Raw genomic sequence first — 14,290 nt, forward strand, 5'->3', positions numbered from 1 at the left:
CAAACCCTGTGACAAAATCGGTCATGCAGTACACATCCTCGGCGGTTTCGGGGAATTTGCTAAAATAATGCGTTTGGAAATGTTTTCTGAACTGGAATATGTTAGTGTTGTCCAGGGTAGAACGAGTGTATGGTTAAAAATTGCTAGCCTGGGTGCCATTCCGAACTTAGTCCCGCCCACAACGTTTGAGGTCGGGAAGTTCGGTCTGGCATTGATCAATAGTGGCGCGAGTATGCTCGCCCAAATACTGGCGGGCCAATCAAATTGTCAGGGCGGGCTTTATACGATGATGGACAGATGCTCAACAGTAACGTAATCCACCACGTCACCAAAGAGCGCTTGGGTTGAATTCGTTTACAACAACGATGGCTGCCGCTGGAGAATTGAGATGTGTAGATTCTGTTATCAGGTCTGTTCTAGAAGATATCGACAGCGAATTAATTTTAAAAGAGGAACAGAGTAACGGGATCAAGGCATTTGTTGATAAGAAAGATGTTTTTTGCCGAAGCAACTGAAATGGGCATCACGGCGATGCAACTCGGCGTGCACGACGAGGTGGATATAGCCAGCGGTCGTTGCCAGATCCTTTTTTGAAGCCCGGAATCCTGGCTGCTGAACAACAAGTGGAGGGACATGCTAGGCTCCGATGTTTTTAAGCCAACGCAATGGGTATCGTCGTGGACGAAGTTCATCTAACTTACAAATGGTAAGAGAGTCTAACTGTCTGACTTAGTAAATAACTCCCAATGTCGTGATATGAATCCCATGTTGTAAACATAGTAGCCTAGGTATCGTTGTACGTTCGCTAACTCAGACTTGGTACAATCATAACGTTAGTGTGATTGTAGCGAACTAGCTGTTAAAACATTCTAATGTAGGTTACTGTTTTATTTCTATCAGTGGTCAGGCTGCAAAAGGGCAGAAGGGCATTTGGGTGTTGCTTTATGTACTCAAGCACCATATCCATATTGGTAGGCTAGTCACTGTACCCCTTATAAGTGATGTATTCTTTTTAGATGTCAGTACAGTCATTAAAAAGTACTAAATGATACTACTCATAATTTCTTATTTTTACTGTTACTTATTGGTTGCTTTTTGTACTGCTATATATTCCAGGTACACCTGTGCTGACATTGACCGCTTCTGCTGATCGGGAATCCAGAGCCAGGGTTATGAAACAGCTTCAGATGGACAATCCAATAAATTTGGCCCTGAGCCCAAACAGAACAAACATCAGAGTGGGTCTGATTAAAGTACCTGGCCATACACTGGAGTGCCTACACTGGATTGTGAGGGATGTTAGTACAAAGCTTGACCCAGCAGTTAAGACGGTACTTTAATGGAGTCACTAGTTGTCTGCGGAAAGCTTTGTACTGCCATTTTGAGGAACACACCACATCTGTTGATCTAGGACATCTGTGCTGCACTCACTGCCATTCTGTTTGTTCTTGTGAACCTGAAGGTTGTGGGGAGCTAATCCCCAAATATGAACACTTTCAAGGGGAGGTTTCATCACACCACAAACACAGAATAGTCACACCTAAGGGCACACTTTTGATCAGGGAACTGTTACAAACTTACAGGAGTAGTTTACTTCAGGACCATAAAAACATACCACTTTACACAGTCGACACAGCCTGCACTGGTTTTGGAGATGAACTCATTGATCAGTTTTAGAACAGTGCACACAGATATTTGACCTGGACTTCATTATCCATAATCTCCCTACATACAAGCTGGAACATGCAAAAGAGATACTATGAATTATGCATGAGGTTTATGATGACATCGAACAGAGTCAAACTATTTGTTTGATGACTGTGTTGTTCAGGATGACCGTGTTCAGGTTGACATGGATTACACTGGTTACTTTGATGACGAGGATGAGGATGATAAGATACAATCATCCCCAAGTAACTTGGAATCAGGCTTGTCAATGTTGAAGATCTCAGGCTAGCTTCAAATTCAGGCTCAAATTTGTAGCTTCAGGGTCCTGTTGTTGTGCAAATGCCTTTTTTTTTTACCTCTGTTACATTAATATTTTTGAATAAAATTAAAATGGTTTATACTTCTCTACTGGTTGGTGATGTTTCTGCATTTAAAGACAAACAATAAGACATGTCAATAAAGATTTTTAATATCTACACATAATAGGTAATGTTTGAAGATATACGCTGAACTTTGAACATACAACCAATAAGAAAACACAAAAATGTTTTCAAGAATGTGGATACTACTAAACTATTATATGAAAACAATTATTTACATTGTCATTTACGAAAACAATATTTACAAATTACCATCACCATTTACATTTCACATTTACTTAATTATTTAAATAGGCACATTTTGCCAGTCCATTATTTTCTCCTGGTAATTCAGCTTTGCCAATAAGTTTCTCTTGAAATTCGGGAATGCATGAGACTGCCTGCCTGGGTGATTTTTGCTGGGAAAGTTGTGAAAACGTTTACCAGTGTTAAAACGTCCTGTTCTCGGGCCACATGATGAATGCCAGCCGGCCTTGTCAGCTCCAGCTCTGTGTCCGTTTTGTCCATTAGCTCTTTGACGATGCCAATGGACCTACTGATTCTGGCTGCTGACATTTCTGACATGTTTGGTCCCAATCCTCTCATAAATGATTTGAGTAAATTGTTTAGGTGTTCCAGGTGGAGGTCAAGTGGATGGAAAATGGGTGACAACCTGAAATATAAGTGAACACATCAGTGTGAAGAATTACAGTATAGCCTAATAAGTATAACGTGCATTGACAATACATTGGAAAATACAGACTGTTAAATATGGTGACACCAGATGCAATTGCTGAGCAGGTCAGAGAAACACTGCCCACCCCCCACAGAGGTGCAGAGCACAGAAGTGGGGGTTGGATAACATGCTAGTCCATTACAAAATGAAGTTTCTACATATTGACAAAGTGACAGAGGCCAACTTACACATCAGGTACAAGTTTATCCTGGTAACATTTGCTCACACTACACTGAAATTCGGGCTGGCTTCCAGAATACTAGGCATGTCAAAATATGACTAGATGATTTAATCATAGATAGATTTCACGGAAATGAGGAGTGTGGGAATGCACAGTGTTTATCACATTGGACAATAATCACGACTCACTATTAACTCATGTGAAACGTGGCAATCGAGGTTATTCTCATAGTCATATCATAAGAAGTAGAAATGTATTAACAAGCTTACCTCTGTAATGCTTCTTCGCGTTTTTGTACCGGTTGGAGTTGACGGATTGGGGCAGAACGTCTTCAGAGTCCGGGGCGTCTCTGATGCCTCAGATGAACACGGTTCTTCAGGCTGGTCTCCTTCGTCTTCTGTCCATTTTTTAAACACGGGCATGTCGCGTTCCAACCGTGTTATAAAGTTCTGACAGGACCGACAAATGCGATGCGATTTGTTTGCAGTGTTGTGGAGTTGTAATCCTAAACGGATAACTTGATCGTATATGCATTCACCTTTACTGTTTCTCTCAAAAATGAGGTTCGTGTGTTGAAGAACTCCGTGTATCCTTACATTATTTTTACAACACCTGCGAAAATCGCTCACATTTTCTTCTTCTAGCGTGCAGTTGAGTTCTGTTGACATCAACTATGCGTCGCTTAACATACGTCACACACTCCGTTGCTCTGATTGGTTGTAGGTCTATCCAATTGAGTCTATCCAATTACATAACTTGCACCACTATGCCACTTTATTTCTTACTTAGGTCAAACAGAACTACCTCAGCCTCTTATTGGCCTGACTTTGCACTAGTATTTTATTTTATTGACTGTCTATGCACAATTTCAACCAAATTTTGCTGCTCTTATTTTTTCATTATATGTGCCCTCTTATTTACTTATTTACTTACTTTTTTGTTTACTTGAATGTTATGTTTGTCTGTGGACTTAAAATTGGTAAAATATGTCTTGTCTCCACCGTGGGATAGTGAGAAACGTAATTTCGATCTCTTTGTATGTCTGGAACATGTGAAGAAATTGACAATAAAGCTGACTTTGACTTTGACTTTGAGTGCAGAGGCATTTTTTTTCCTGGTTCGTTTGAAACACGCCCCATAATCACAGCTCTATGGAGCAGTATCAGACTCAAATTCTGACTAGGATTGAGTATGACTACGTCAGGCTAAAAAATTGCTACATCACTGGACAATTTACACTCAAAGCCAACCATTATTTGTAATTAGTTTCTTCTCTTGTGTAGTATTTCACTGATTCTTGAGATAAGGGACAAAAGTACTTTTGAAAAGTGACAAACAAAAAATCAATACTACATTAATTTGAATTGGATATCATCATAAACATAGATCTCATCTATCATGCCTGAAAAGGAACAGGTTTTTTATTAACCACTTTTTATAAAAATTGACATTTACTGACTTAGTAACTTGTCATTTGTCAACTCCGTCAGACACATGAAAATATGTTTTTTTGTGTGTTTGATCAATTCAACAACACTCTAAAGTCTTTAAGTGTGTAGAAATGGTGTGCCTTAGCAAGGTTTAGTGATAAATTGCATTATATACACTTTTAATATCATTTTACATTGCTTTGAAATAAGCCATTTTAAATTACCTTAATTTAGTTTACTATTTTTTAATTTTTAATATATACAATTAGTAGTTTTGTGCACACAAGACACTGATGCATATAGATAAGTTGGTGTTTTAATGTATGAACACACTCAATTGAACAAAATAAATATACATTTTTTTATAAAAATGAAAAACCTCCATCTTACGGTGTTGACACACAACTGACGGTGTTGACACACAATTGACGGTGTTGACAAACTAATCGAGAATCAAACTGATTAAAGATATTTGACTAGTTTTGACATGGCAGTATCAAGGGAAAGAGTATCAAACTTCAAACAAAGAGTTTCTACAGGACCTCAGGCAAGTAAGTTCTATGATTTGCTCCAATTTCTCTCAGCAAGTAAGTACATATAGTGTTTTATCTGTCATTACTGCCTTCGGTGTAGAGCCAAGTATTAGATATTTATATATAATAGTTTGTCTAACCTGCGGGACTTGGACATTGGACAAGAGGTGTTGAACAGGGAACAAGCTGTCCCTGTCAGTTTCAAAATCTTTCACTGGACAGAAACAGGCATCCCTCCTCCTAGCCTAGTTGCCTGCTGTAGTTTTACTGGTCACCTTGCTATTTTATACAGTAGTTGTATCTGGTAGCTTTGTTGACTTTACATTCTCCTATATGGGCCTAACACTTCCCTGCTGGTTTCTTGACCAGCTAAAGGGGGTTTGCTGGTTGACCAGCTTGTTTGACCACCCTATGATGGTTGACCTACTAGACCAGCAAAACTCTTGCGAAAACATACCTTCAGCTGGTTTTCCCAGCTTATGATGGTAATTCAGCTGGTTTTGCTTGTCGTACCACCTCAAGCTGGTCATTTTAGCTGGTGTTGCTGGTCTATAGTGCTGGTTTAACTGGCCATGCCAGCTTATGTTGGTCATTCTAGCAAACCAGCATGACCAGCTTGACGGGCTGGTCACCAGCATGACCATCTTGCACCAGCTGTATCCCACAAGACAGGCTGGTCACACCAACATGACCAGCTTCCTCAGATGGTCACACCAGCATATCCAGCTGGTGGCCCAACCAGCTACACCAGCAAAGACCAGCAAGAGCTGGAAGAAAACCAGCAAAGACCAGCTAAAACCAGCTACCAGCATAAGCTGGTTTCTAGCTGTTTTTTTTTTTTCAGTTTAGCCATTTGGAACAGAAGAACACACCAGAATAGGCCTGTTTAGTAAGCAGGATTTGATGGCTGCATTGCAAATCAATGCAGAAGTAATCCAAGTATTCAGAATAAGTTACTCAGATTGAATACGTTACAAAATACATTTTTGGGCATGTATTCTGTATTCTGTAACAGAATACTTTTTGAAAGTATTTTTTGTAAGCCCGCCCACCGACTCTACACACAATATGATTGGCCTGATCAAAGTTTGATTTTTCCAGCTCACAAGCCAACAGAGAGTTGCTAGACTACCCTGGCTGCAAATTACATTTGCTGCTGTTAGGGTACGTCTAGATTTCTAGGTTACCCTCCTCCCATATTTAGGGTGAAAATTGGCAGTAACTCAACTTTCACATCTTGGTGTTCTATATCTACATCAAATATCTTCCATTTCATCCACCAAATCTTATTTCATCGACCGAATCCCCTGCTTCTCCCAACTTGTCTTCCATCTCCTCTATCAACATGGATGGCTCTTCCTGGCCCTTGCATCAGTCTGCTGCTCCTCTGAGCAGTCTCTTATACAAAGAGTAGCTGGGGGAAAGCATTGGCAATTCAATAGCATTGCAAGAGCATGATAGTTGTCTGTAGCTAACACCAAACTGGCGAAGCCTATGGAGAAGCCGATACTTCTTTAGAACCTTGCCTGATACACTGCAAAAAATGAAATCTAATCTTATAATAACATCAAAAAATCAATTTGGTATAGTTTCTAGTATGAAAAGACTTACCTCTTGAAAGGTCATTTTGACTTAATTTAAGAAGATTTTGAATTATTTTAAGGAGTCTTATCAAGACAAATTTACTTAACGCACTGGCAGACAAATTGGCTTGTTTTTAGGACAAATTTGCTCAACGCACTGGCAAATCTGCTTGTTTTCATGATGAGATGTCTTAAAATAAGTCAAACTTTTCTTAAATTAAGTCAAATGATTTCATGAGAAAGCGCTGGTAAGTCTCTTTATACTGAAAACAATACAAACTAGTTTCTTATCTTGATATAAGATTAATAATCTTGGTTAGATTTTATTAGATAAGCAGTTTTTGCAGTGTAATGCCAGTTGTCTGTGACCTGATTTTTCAACGGCTCGTTTCTGTGCCATATGAGTTGTATAATTCCTTCTCAGCTCTTGTGGAAAAGAAGATATCTCCTAATGTTGGGGTTCCGATGTTGGCTTCCCGTTATCATCCTCTCTGTTTCTGTTCATGGAGAATCTACAATCATTTTATCTTTTAGTTTGACGTTTGACCTTTCTATTTGAGCCGCCTTTTTCCGCCATTCCTGCTTTCTTAGTTTGTGTTTTTCTCCTCTCTCTCAGCTGCAAGGGCACGCTGGGTTGAAGTAGGCTCCTCAACAGCCTGGTCCAGAGGACATTCTGGTGGGGTGTCTATTTCATTTAGCCATCTATTCTGCATAGCTCTGGACCTTTTCTTTGCCTTCCTCCAATACTTATTGCGGTGCCTTTTTGCTCTGGGTCCTAATTCTCCTACTTGTTTTACTTTTTTGTTTTGGACCCTGTCCTTCCATCTCTGTCTCTCCTTTTCTAACTGCTGTTTACTGTCTAACTGTCCCTTCTGCTTTCTGGGTCACTGTTAATTCTTTCTCTCCCTTTTCTCTGGTACTGTTTCTTTGTTTTTGCTCCTGTCTGCCTAGATTACAGATAAAAACAATACTTTTTATGAGTTATTATTATAAGTTATTTGGCATTTGGGTATATTAAGATGTTTAAGTCAATCAACATGCATACTTAGATCATATTATCATGTTATGTAGTTGTTATACATTACTTAATGAGTATTTGGGAGCACTTTTCCACTCCGTCAGCTCACATGTCAACACCGTCAGACAAAATATCTGACAGAGTTGACGTCTGACGGAGTTGACAAAACAACATATTTTTTTAACTTAATCATGTGTAGTAGATGGTAGCCATTTTGATTTTCCTCAGTTGCCAGCTGCCACTAAACTAAAGCAAAATACCAACTTTTATTTCAAACTTCTTGATTGAATTCAGCTCTACTTTGAAGACAGTGTTGACACATAAAAGCTGTGACCACAGGGATTTCAACTTTCAACGCTGAATATTTATTTATTAAAAAAAACTTATGAGATCATGTGTTGGACTGCTGCATCCATCAACAGAAAGAAGTCAAAGGGGGTCCTCAGGGTTAAAGCTGACCAAAATATGCCTGATTTATTTCAAATTTGAAAAATATCTGACGGAGTTGACATGAATTTAGGACAGATTTTGAAAGGCTGTTGTTAATGTATAAAATAATGCAATGTTCACGTTAAGTATTTTGTGATATTTTATTAAGCCATCCAATTAACCTCATAATCATATTTGTGCATTTTGGGCATTTTAAAACACTTTATTTTTGCAGTTTGATACTGTAACCTCTGCGGAGGACGAGTTAATTTGCATGGGCTTTCATAGTACAGTGCCGGTATTTTATGAAATGACTATGAAATAATATAAATATAGCCAAAACTAAAAGTCTAAACATACACAATTATTTCATATCCAACTTTTAAAGCCTTTTTAAATGAAATAATTTATTGTTTTTTAAAGGAAATTGCAACATTTTGATGGGGGACATGTTTTGTCCCTTATCTCAAGAATCAGTGATTTATTAGTGATCCTTTTTTTACTTGATGTAGCTGTTGGCATACATGTAAGATGAAGTTGATGTCATTTCTCTTTTTGTATAGGCCAGTACATCATAAACATTACATACTGAAGAAAGACCAGCTACAAAATATATTGGTTGCCAGACTGAGCCCCCTGAAAGAGTGTTGGCACACAACTGTCTTCTTGGTCATTACCAAAAATATGATATGTACTATATATATATTTTTTTGTCTTGCAGGAACTCCTGCATTCTACAATCTAGAAAAAGGAGCTGACCAAGAAGACTGTCCTGAAGGATATTGCCAAACTCAGTCCCCACTATCAGACGTCCTCTTTGGAGGCGTTCCATAGTGTCATTCTGCGGTTCGCACCCAAAAACGTGGTCTATCCATATCTGGGAATGCTGTGCAGGTAAATGAAACTGTTTATTCTTTGATAATATTTGCCCATTCCTTGAAATTGTCTTCATGTCTGATTTTCTTTTTACTGTCCAAGACTGGCTGCACTGCATTATAATGAGAATGCTAATCGAGGACAATAATAAAGTACTGCAACAGTTTTTTTAAACACAATAAATAAAACCAAACAAACGTATTTAAATACCTGAGAAACTACAAAATTTCATGTTCAAAATGAACAGTTGTTGAATAATGTAGTAAATTATACTAGTGATTCACTTTTTTGTGTGTATCTGTATTGCACAGGGTATGTTGATGATTTGATGGACATGATCATGGAGAAAGTCTTTGACCCATCATCGTATGAAGACAAGATTCTGAAGATAAACATCCCGCCGGACAAGGAGGAGGTCATCGCCAGCTATGTCTCAAGATTCAATCAAGGGGCGGGAGTTTGAACCCTACATATCTTCCATGGGCGTCAGGAAACTCCCGTCACGACACATGAGGCGATCACTACCCGTATCTTTCTACCAAGGAAGCCCCAGCACCAGCTCACAAAACTTCTGTAGGCTTAATACCTGTAACGACTGAGAACAATGAACATTGCTAGTCAAAAGGTTTTATAATGTATGTCTAATTTGGAATCAGTGAATCATTCAATACTGTATTTTTATGTACAATGAAAGTGGTAAATAAATGTTTATTGCATGTGTAAAATGCTTCATGTGAATTTGTGTAATATACAGTTTGCTAAGGAAAAAGAAAAAAGAAGAAAAAAATCTGAAAGAGGCTTTGGCAGACTATATTTGCTTTATTATGTTGTATGAACAGTGAATGTAAGTAGGTTATTACAGATAACTCACTGCTCTATTCCCCATAACTGTAAAGGACCGTAGTCAGCCCTGTAAATGTTGCATGCATCCTGCAGTGAGAACACATTTAGACCGTCCAGGTTTAGAACCTGTTTGCCTATCATACATGGAGGCCTTTCATCCAGCTGCTGCAGCCGTCTTGTAACCTATTATGCATAACATAAGGTAAGTATCTTGCAGTGGCATCTTGTCTGCAATCATACATTGCTGACATAAGTATAGGAAAGATCATGTTGCCTGTGGTACCTCCTGGCAGCATAAATTCTCAGGCTCTGACAGCATTGTTGCACAATTTCCACGTGCACCTAAACAAACAAATACAAAAGGAGTCATGCATGAATAAAGCTAAAGAAATAATAAACTTGGTATTTTTTACCCAATAATAGCACCCACGATTACATTTGAACGAGCGTGCTCCAGCTAGCTAGTACTTTTTCTCAGCCTGACGTAAGTAGGTGAATGGTAAGTAGTGCTAGGCTAGACTTTCTCAAGTTTACAATGCGAACACATCAGTATACACCAATATATCAAGCGCATACATGCAAGTCTCATAAGTATGACAGAAAAATACTACTGTACTTTAGGAACACTCAGTACAGTGAAAAAACTGTAACGTTATTAAATATTATAAGTTAGAGCAGGTTACAGGATCTGCCAACCGAGCGAAGCTTGAAGCAGCGGGGTGTTTACAAGACATAACTTCACGTTTAGTGAACAAGAAGCACAATATAGTTTACTACTGTGTGAATACAAATTCATTAAGTTTAATAAATAATGAATAATAATTCATAATAGTGCCTGACCTGGCGCTAACGTTAGCTATCGATAGCTAGACTAGCCTAACTTAGCTTTCACGGGCTAAACACTGACTATCTAAGTTTCAAAAAAATAGAAAGTTTCACTAACCATTTAGAAGCGTCTTGCTGAATTCTCTCAGTCTAGGGTAGTGCAAGAGACTCCCCTCCTTCATGATCAGATTATGGTTCGAACATGTATGGTTGAACTACTGCCGCCATGTCCATGTGAAAGTTAACGTAGTAGTAGTGGTAAGAGTCAGTGGGGCGTGGGCAAAGAATCTAGAAGCTTTGGGCGTGGCCAAATTAGCTGCAGATCATGAATATGTAATGAGCAGCAGAAAACAGCACACTCTGGAAGGGGCTGAAACAGAGGGTAATAGAGGTAGGTAACAATCGTTTCCTACACGCTATTTCCACCAAACAACTTCAGAAACATGTTTTATGGAACTCAAAGACCTATTTGAACTTGTTGAAAAATAGTCAAAATATGGGCACTTTAAAACCACCTCCATCGTGCCGGTACCAAAACACTCCACTGCAACAAGCCTTAATGACTTCCGTCCAGTCCAGTGCTCGAATTACGTGGGAGCCAGAGGGAGCCGAGCTCCCTTAGAGTGAGGACTGGCTCCCATGAAAACAAGTCAAAAATCTGAGGGGGTCTCTCATATCTGAAGGTGTCTGGCATTGTAATTTAATCTTAAACAACGCTCATTATCCATCCCTGTGCGATCTCTTACCAGGGACGTCGTTAGGCCTATTTTGATTGATCATTGTTTTCCGACCTTAACCCTTATAAGGTGTTCGGGTCTGTGGGACCCGTTTTCAGTTTTTAGCTTAATAAAAATGATGCAAATAATTATTTTTTTAAACTAAGATTCATTGGCCTTGGCTCATTTTCTGTGAGGAACATAAATCAGAAAACATTTTCAATGAACTCCCCCTGCATACCCCCCCTTCACATTTATATTACACACAGGATGTTCGGGTCCACTGGACCCGGATCTAGTTAAAGTGTGGAAATCATAGGTCCTGTGTGTGTGTGTGTGTCAGAGGGTTTTGATGGTGATGCAGAGCAAATAGTTTCAGAAAGTGAGGATAGCATTTCTGAAAAATTAGAGTCCGACACTGAGTTTGAAGAGGAGGATAAGAATCAGCCAGCTCCGAAACGTAAAAGAGCCTCAGGACTAGCCCTTCAGCAGCCAGGACAAGCCTGAGAGCAGCCAGCCCCAGGACCATCCCGTGATCAGCCAGGACCAGCCCGCAAGCAGCCAGGACCAGCCTGTGAGCAGCCAGGACCAGCCTGTGAGCAGCCGGGACCAGCCCGCAAGCAGCCAGCCCCAGGACCAGCCCGTAAGCAGCTAGACCCAGGACCATCCCATGAGCAGCCAGGACCAGGACCAACCCATGAGCAGCTAGCCTTAGGACTAGCCCGTCAGCCTACATCGAAACGCAAGCGAACCTCAGGACCAGCCCGCCAGCAGCCAGCCCCAGGACCGGCCAATAAGCAGCAGCAAGCCACAGGACCAGCTCGTCAGCTTCAAAACACAAACAGGCCTCAGGACCAGACCATGAGCAGCCAGCCATAGGACCAGCCTGTCAGCCAGCTCCGAAACGCAAGCGAACCTCAGGACCAGCCCGCCAGCAGCCAGCCCCAGGACCAGCCGATGAGCAGCAAGCGGCAGGACCAGCCGTTGAGCAGCCAGCCATAGGACCAGCCTGTCAGCCGGCTCCGAAACGCAAGCGAACCTCAGGACCAGCCCGCCAGCAGCCAGCCCCAGGACCAGCCGATGAGCAGCAAGCCGCAGGACCAGCCATTGAGCAGCCAGACATTGGACTAGACTGTCAGCAGCTTGCAAATGACAACATGTATTTTTGACATGGATGTCAAAAAATTGTAATGAACCCCAATTGTAAAAAAAATTATAAAAAATGAACCCCCCTGCATAGCTGGCAATGTGATTCGGATGCTACCAGGACCTACATGCTCGATGTCTTGTGCATGTCACTCATGCACAAGACATCAATTCTTCTTTTTACCTTTTCATGCCATCCCCTATCAAAAAATACATATGCAATACACACACAGTGAGACTCTGCCCCTCATATGTAGTATAGTCTGGTATAAAATTGCCGTGTTCAATGGCTTCAGTGTGTTGTTCAGACAGATGTTATTGAGTATGTTCGATTTCTAATGAAATTCAAATAAATAAAACTTGCTTCATTTGTACAATTGTTGATTATTTTCCAGTTATGCCTGTTTTATGATGCATTTCCTTATTTTGTTATATTTTAATACAAAAATAAACAAAAACGAGTGGCACTTCTATTCATAATTGTGATTTAACAAAGGTAAGGGCAACACATTTAACATATGTGTTGTTTATATTACTTGCAATTGGGATGAAGTAACCATCTAGTGAGTATTTTAAAAAAAAAGTTTGATTATGTTGAATTAAAAGGCCTAAAATGCAATATAGTAATAATTTGCGTCCAAATTCACATCCATTATTCTCTGTTGAATTGCTCACGGAATAGGCTACTTACAGTATCTCACATAAATCACACAAATGTCACATGAAAGAGCGGAACTGGAGCTTTCCAATGATATTAGTGGCTGGTGCTATGATAAACGGTTTGCGACAAAATTAACGTTGGACACATGACATTTCAGCATATTTCCATTCTGCACAATAGGGAGGGAAAGTGAAAACCAGCGCCCCAAGTGGTTGCGTTCCTATCGAAGAGCAGCTCCAATGTTAAGTCCCATAGACCTATTTTAAAAAAAATACTGTGAAGCCAAATGAGCGATCTTATCCACCAAAAATATTTTTCAGTGTCTATACAGTAATAATCTTCTAACTGTGAAAATGTCAGACCCTATTTTGTCTTATTTAAAAAAATAGAAATTGCTTTTTTTGTTTCATAAACGAACTACAAAAAAGCCACGTGACTTTACCCTTCGACGTTACTCACGGTAGCATGGTTTGTTTATTAGCCTGGTTAGCATTGCCACTTAACACTTACTGCCAGCTCTTCATGTGAGTAGAAGCACAACACCAGTTATCCAGACATAAAGGTTATCACCACGCGGTTTACATCACCTTCCGTTATTACAAAAATATGTAAGCCAGTTAAGCAAATTGCCGTATTGATCAGTTAGAGATTAAGCGCCCAAACCTGTGACGTCACATGCAACTGTAGTTTGTTATGACCATGTTACGACAAAAACTCAAAACAATTCAACTCATCCTAAAAATAAGGTATGACCACTTGAAGCAATAGAGGTGACCCCAGTGCCTAACATATGGAAGGCATTAAATTAAGATCCCAATGTGCACCGAGATATATTTTTTCTAAAAAAAAATCCCATCCCCTCCGCTCTAGGAACGCAACCACTAGATGGCGATGAGATTACTTTCCCTCCCTATGCGCTTCCACCATCTCCACCCATTACTCTCGATGGTAGATCTCACAAATGCGTTACTCAATACAGGGCAAACCATAAGAATAAACAGCAGACCTTACCGGACACGACAATATGAAGCATTCTTCTGTACAGTAAGTCGTTCCCGAGTTTTGAAATTGCAGCAAATTTCTGCAACTTTGAGCTGCAATTCTAATGTTATAGCCCAAAATAAGGAACTTGGTTTCCATATCAAAGAATCAAAAGTTGATCATGACATGCAATATACTTTCCCAGATATGGTTAGCCTATACTGTCTTGAAAACTATATAGCCTACCATGACTCATTTCCGAACTTAAATGAAAATCTAAGTAGGAAAAAATAAGCCATAAAGTA

The 14,290-nt window shown here is 39.8% G+C and overlaps 2 long non-coding RNA genes across 2 annotated transcripts; one reads left to right on the forward strand and one right to left on the reverse strand.

Annotated features, from left to right (window-relative positions):
• The first annotated feature begins 398 nt into the window (after positions 1 to 398).
• On the forward strand, positions 399 to 2,072 carry LOC143124297 (uncharacterized). The gene is made up of 2 exons (XR_012987012.1): positions 399 to 706; positions 1,117 to 2,072. It is a non-coding gene; the product is annotated as an uncharacterized LOC143124297 (long non-coding RNA).
• Positions 2,073 to 2,116: 44 nt separating this feature from the next.
• On the reverse strand, positions 2,117 to 3,645 carry LOC143124284 (uncharacterized). The gene is made up of 2 exons (XR_012987009.1): positions 3,214 to 3,645; positions 2,117 to 2,700 (listed from the first exon to the last, which is right to left on the reverse strand). It is a non-coding gene; the product is annotated as an uncharacterized LOC143124284 (long non-coding RNA).
• Between the last annotated feature and the right edge of the window lie 10,645 nt (positions 3,646 to 14,290).

This window comes from Alosa pseudoharengus, unplaced genomic scaffold (genome assembly GCF_046254945.1).
Source record: "Alosa pseudoharengus isolate Yale_2024_CS ecotype anadromous, Long Island Sound unplaced genomic scaffold, YU_APseudo_1.1 YU_APseudo_1.1_scf_1, whole genome shotgun sequence".
Classification (NCBI taxonomy): Eukaryota; Metazoa; Chordata; class Actinopteri; order Clupeiformes; family Clupeidae; genus Alosa; species Alosa pseudoharengus.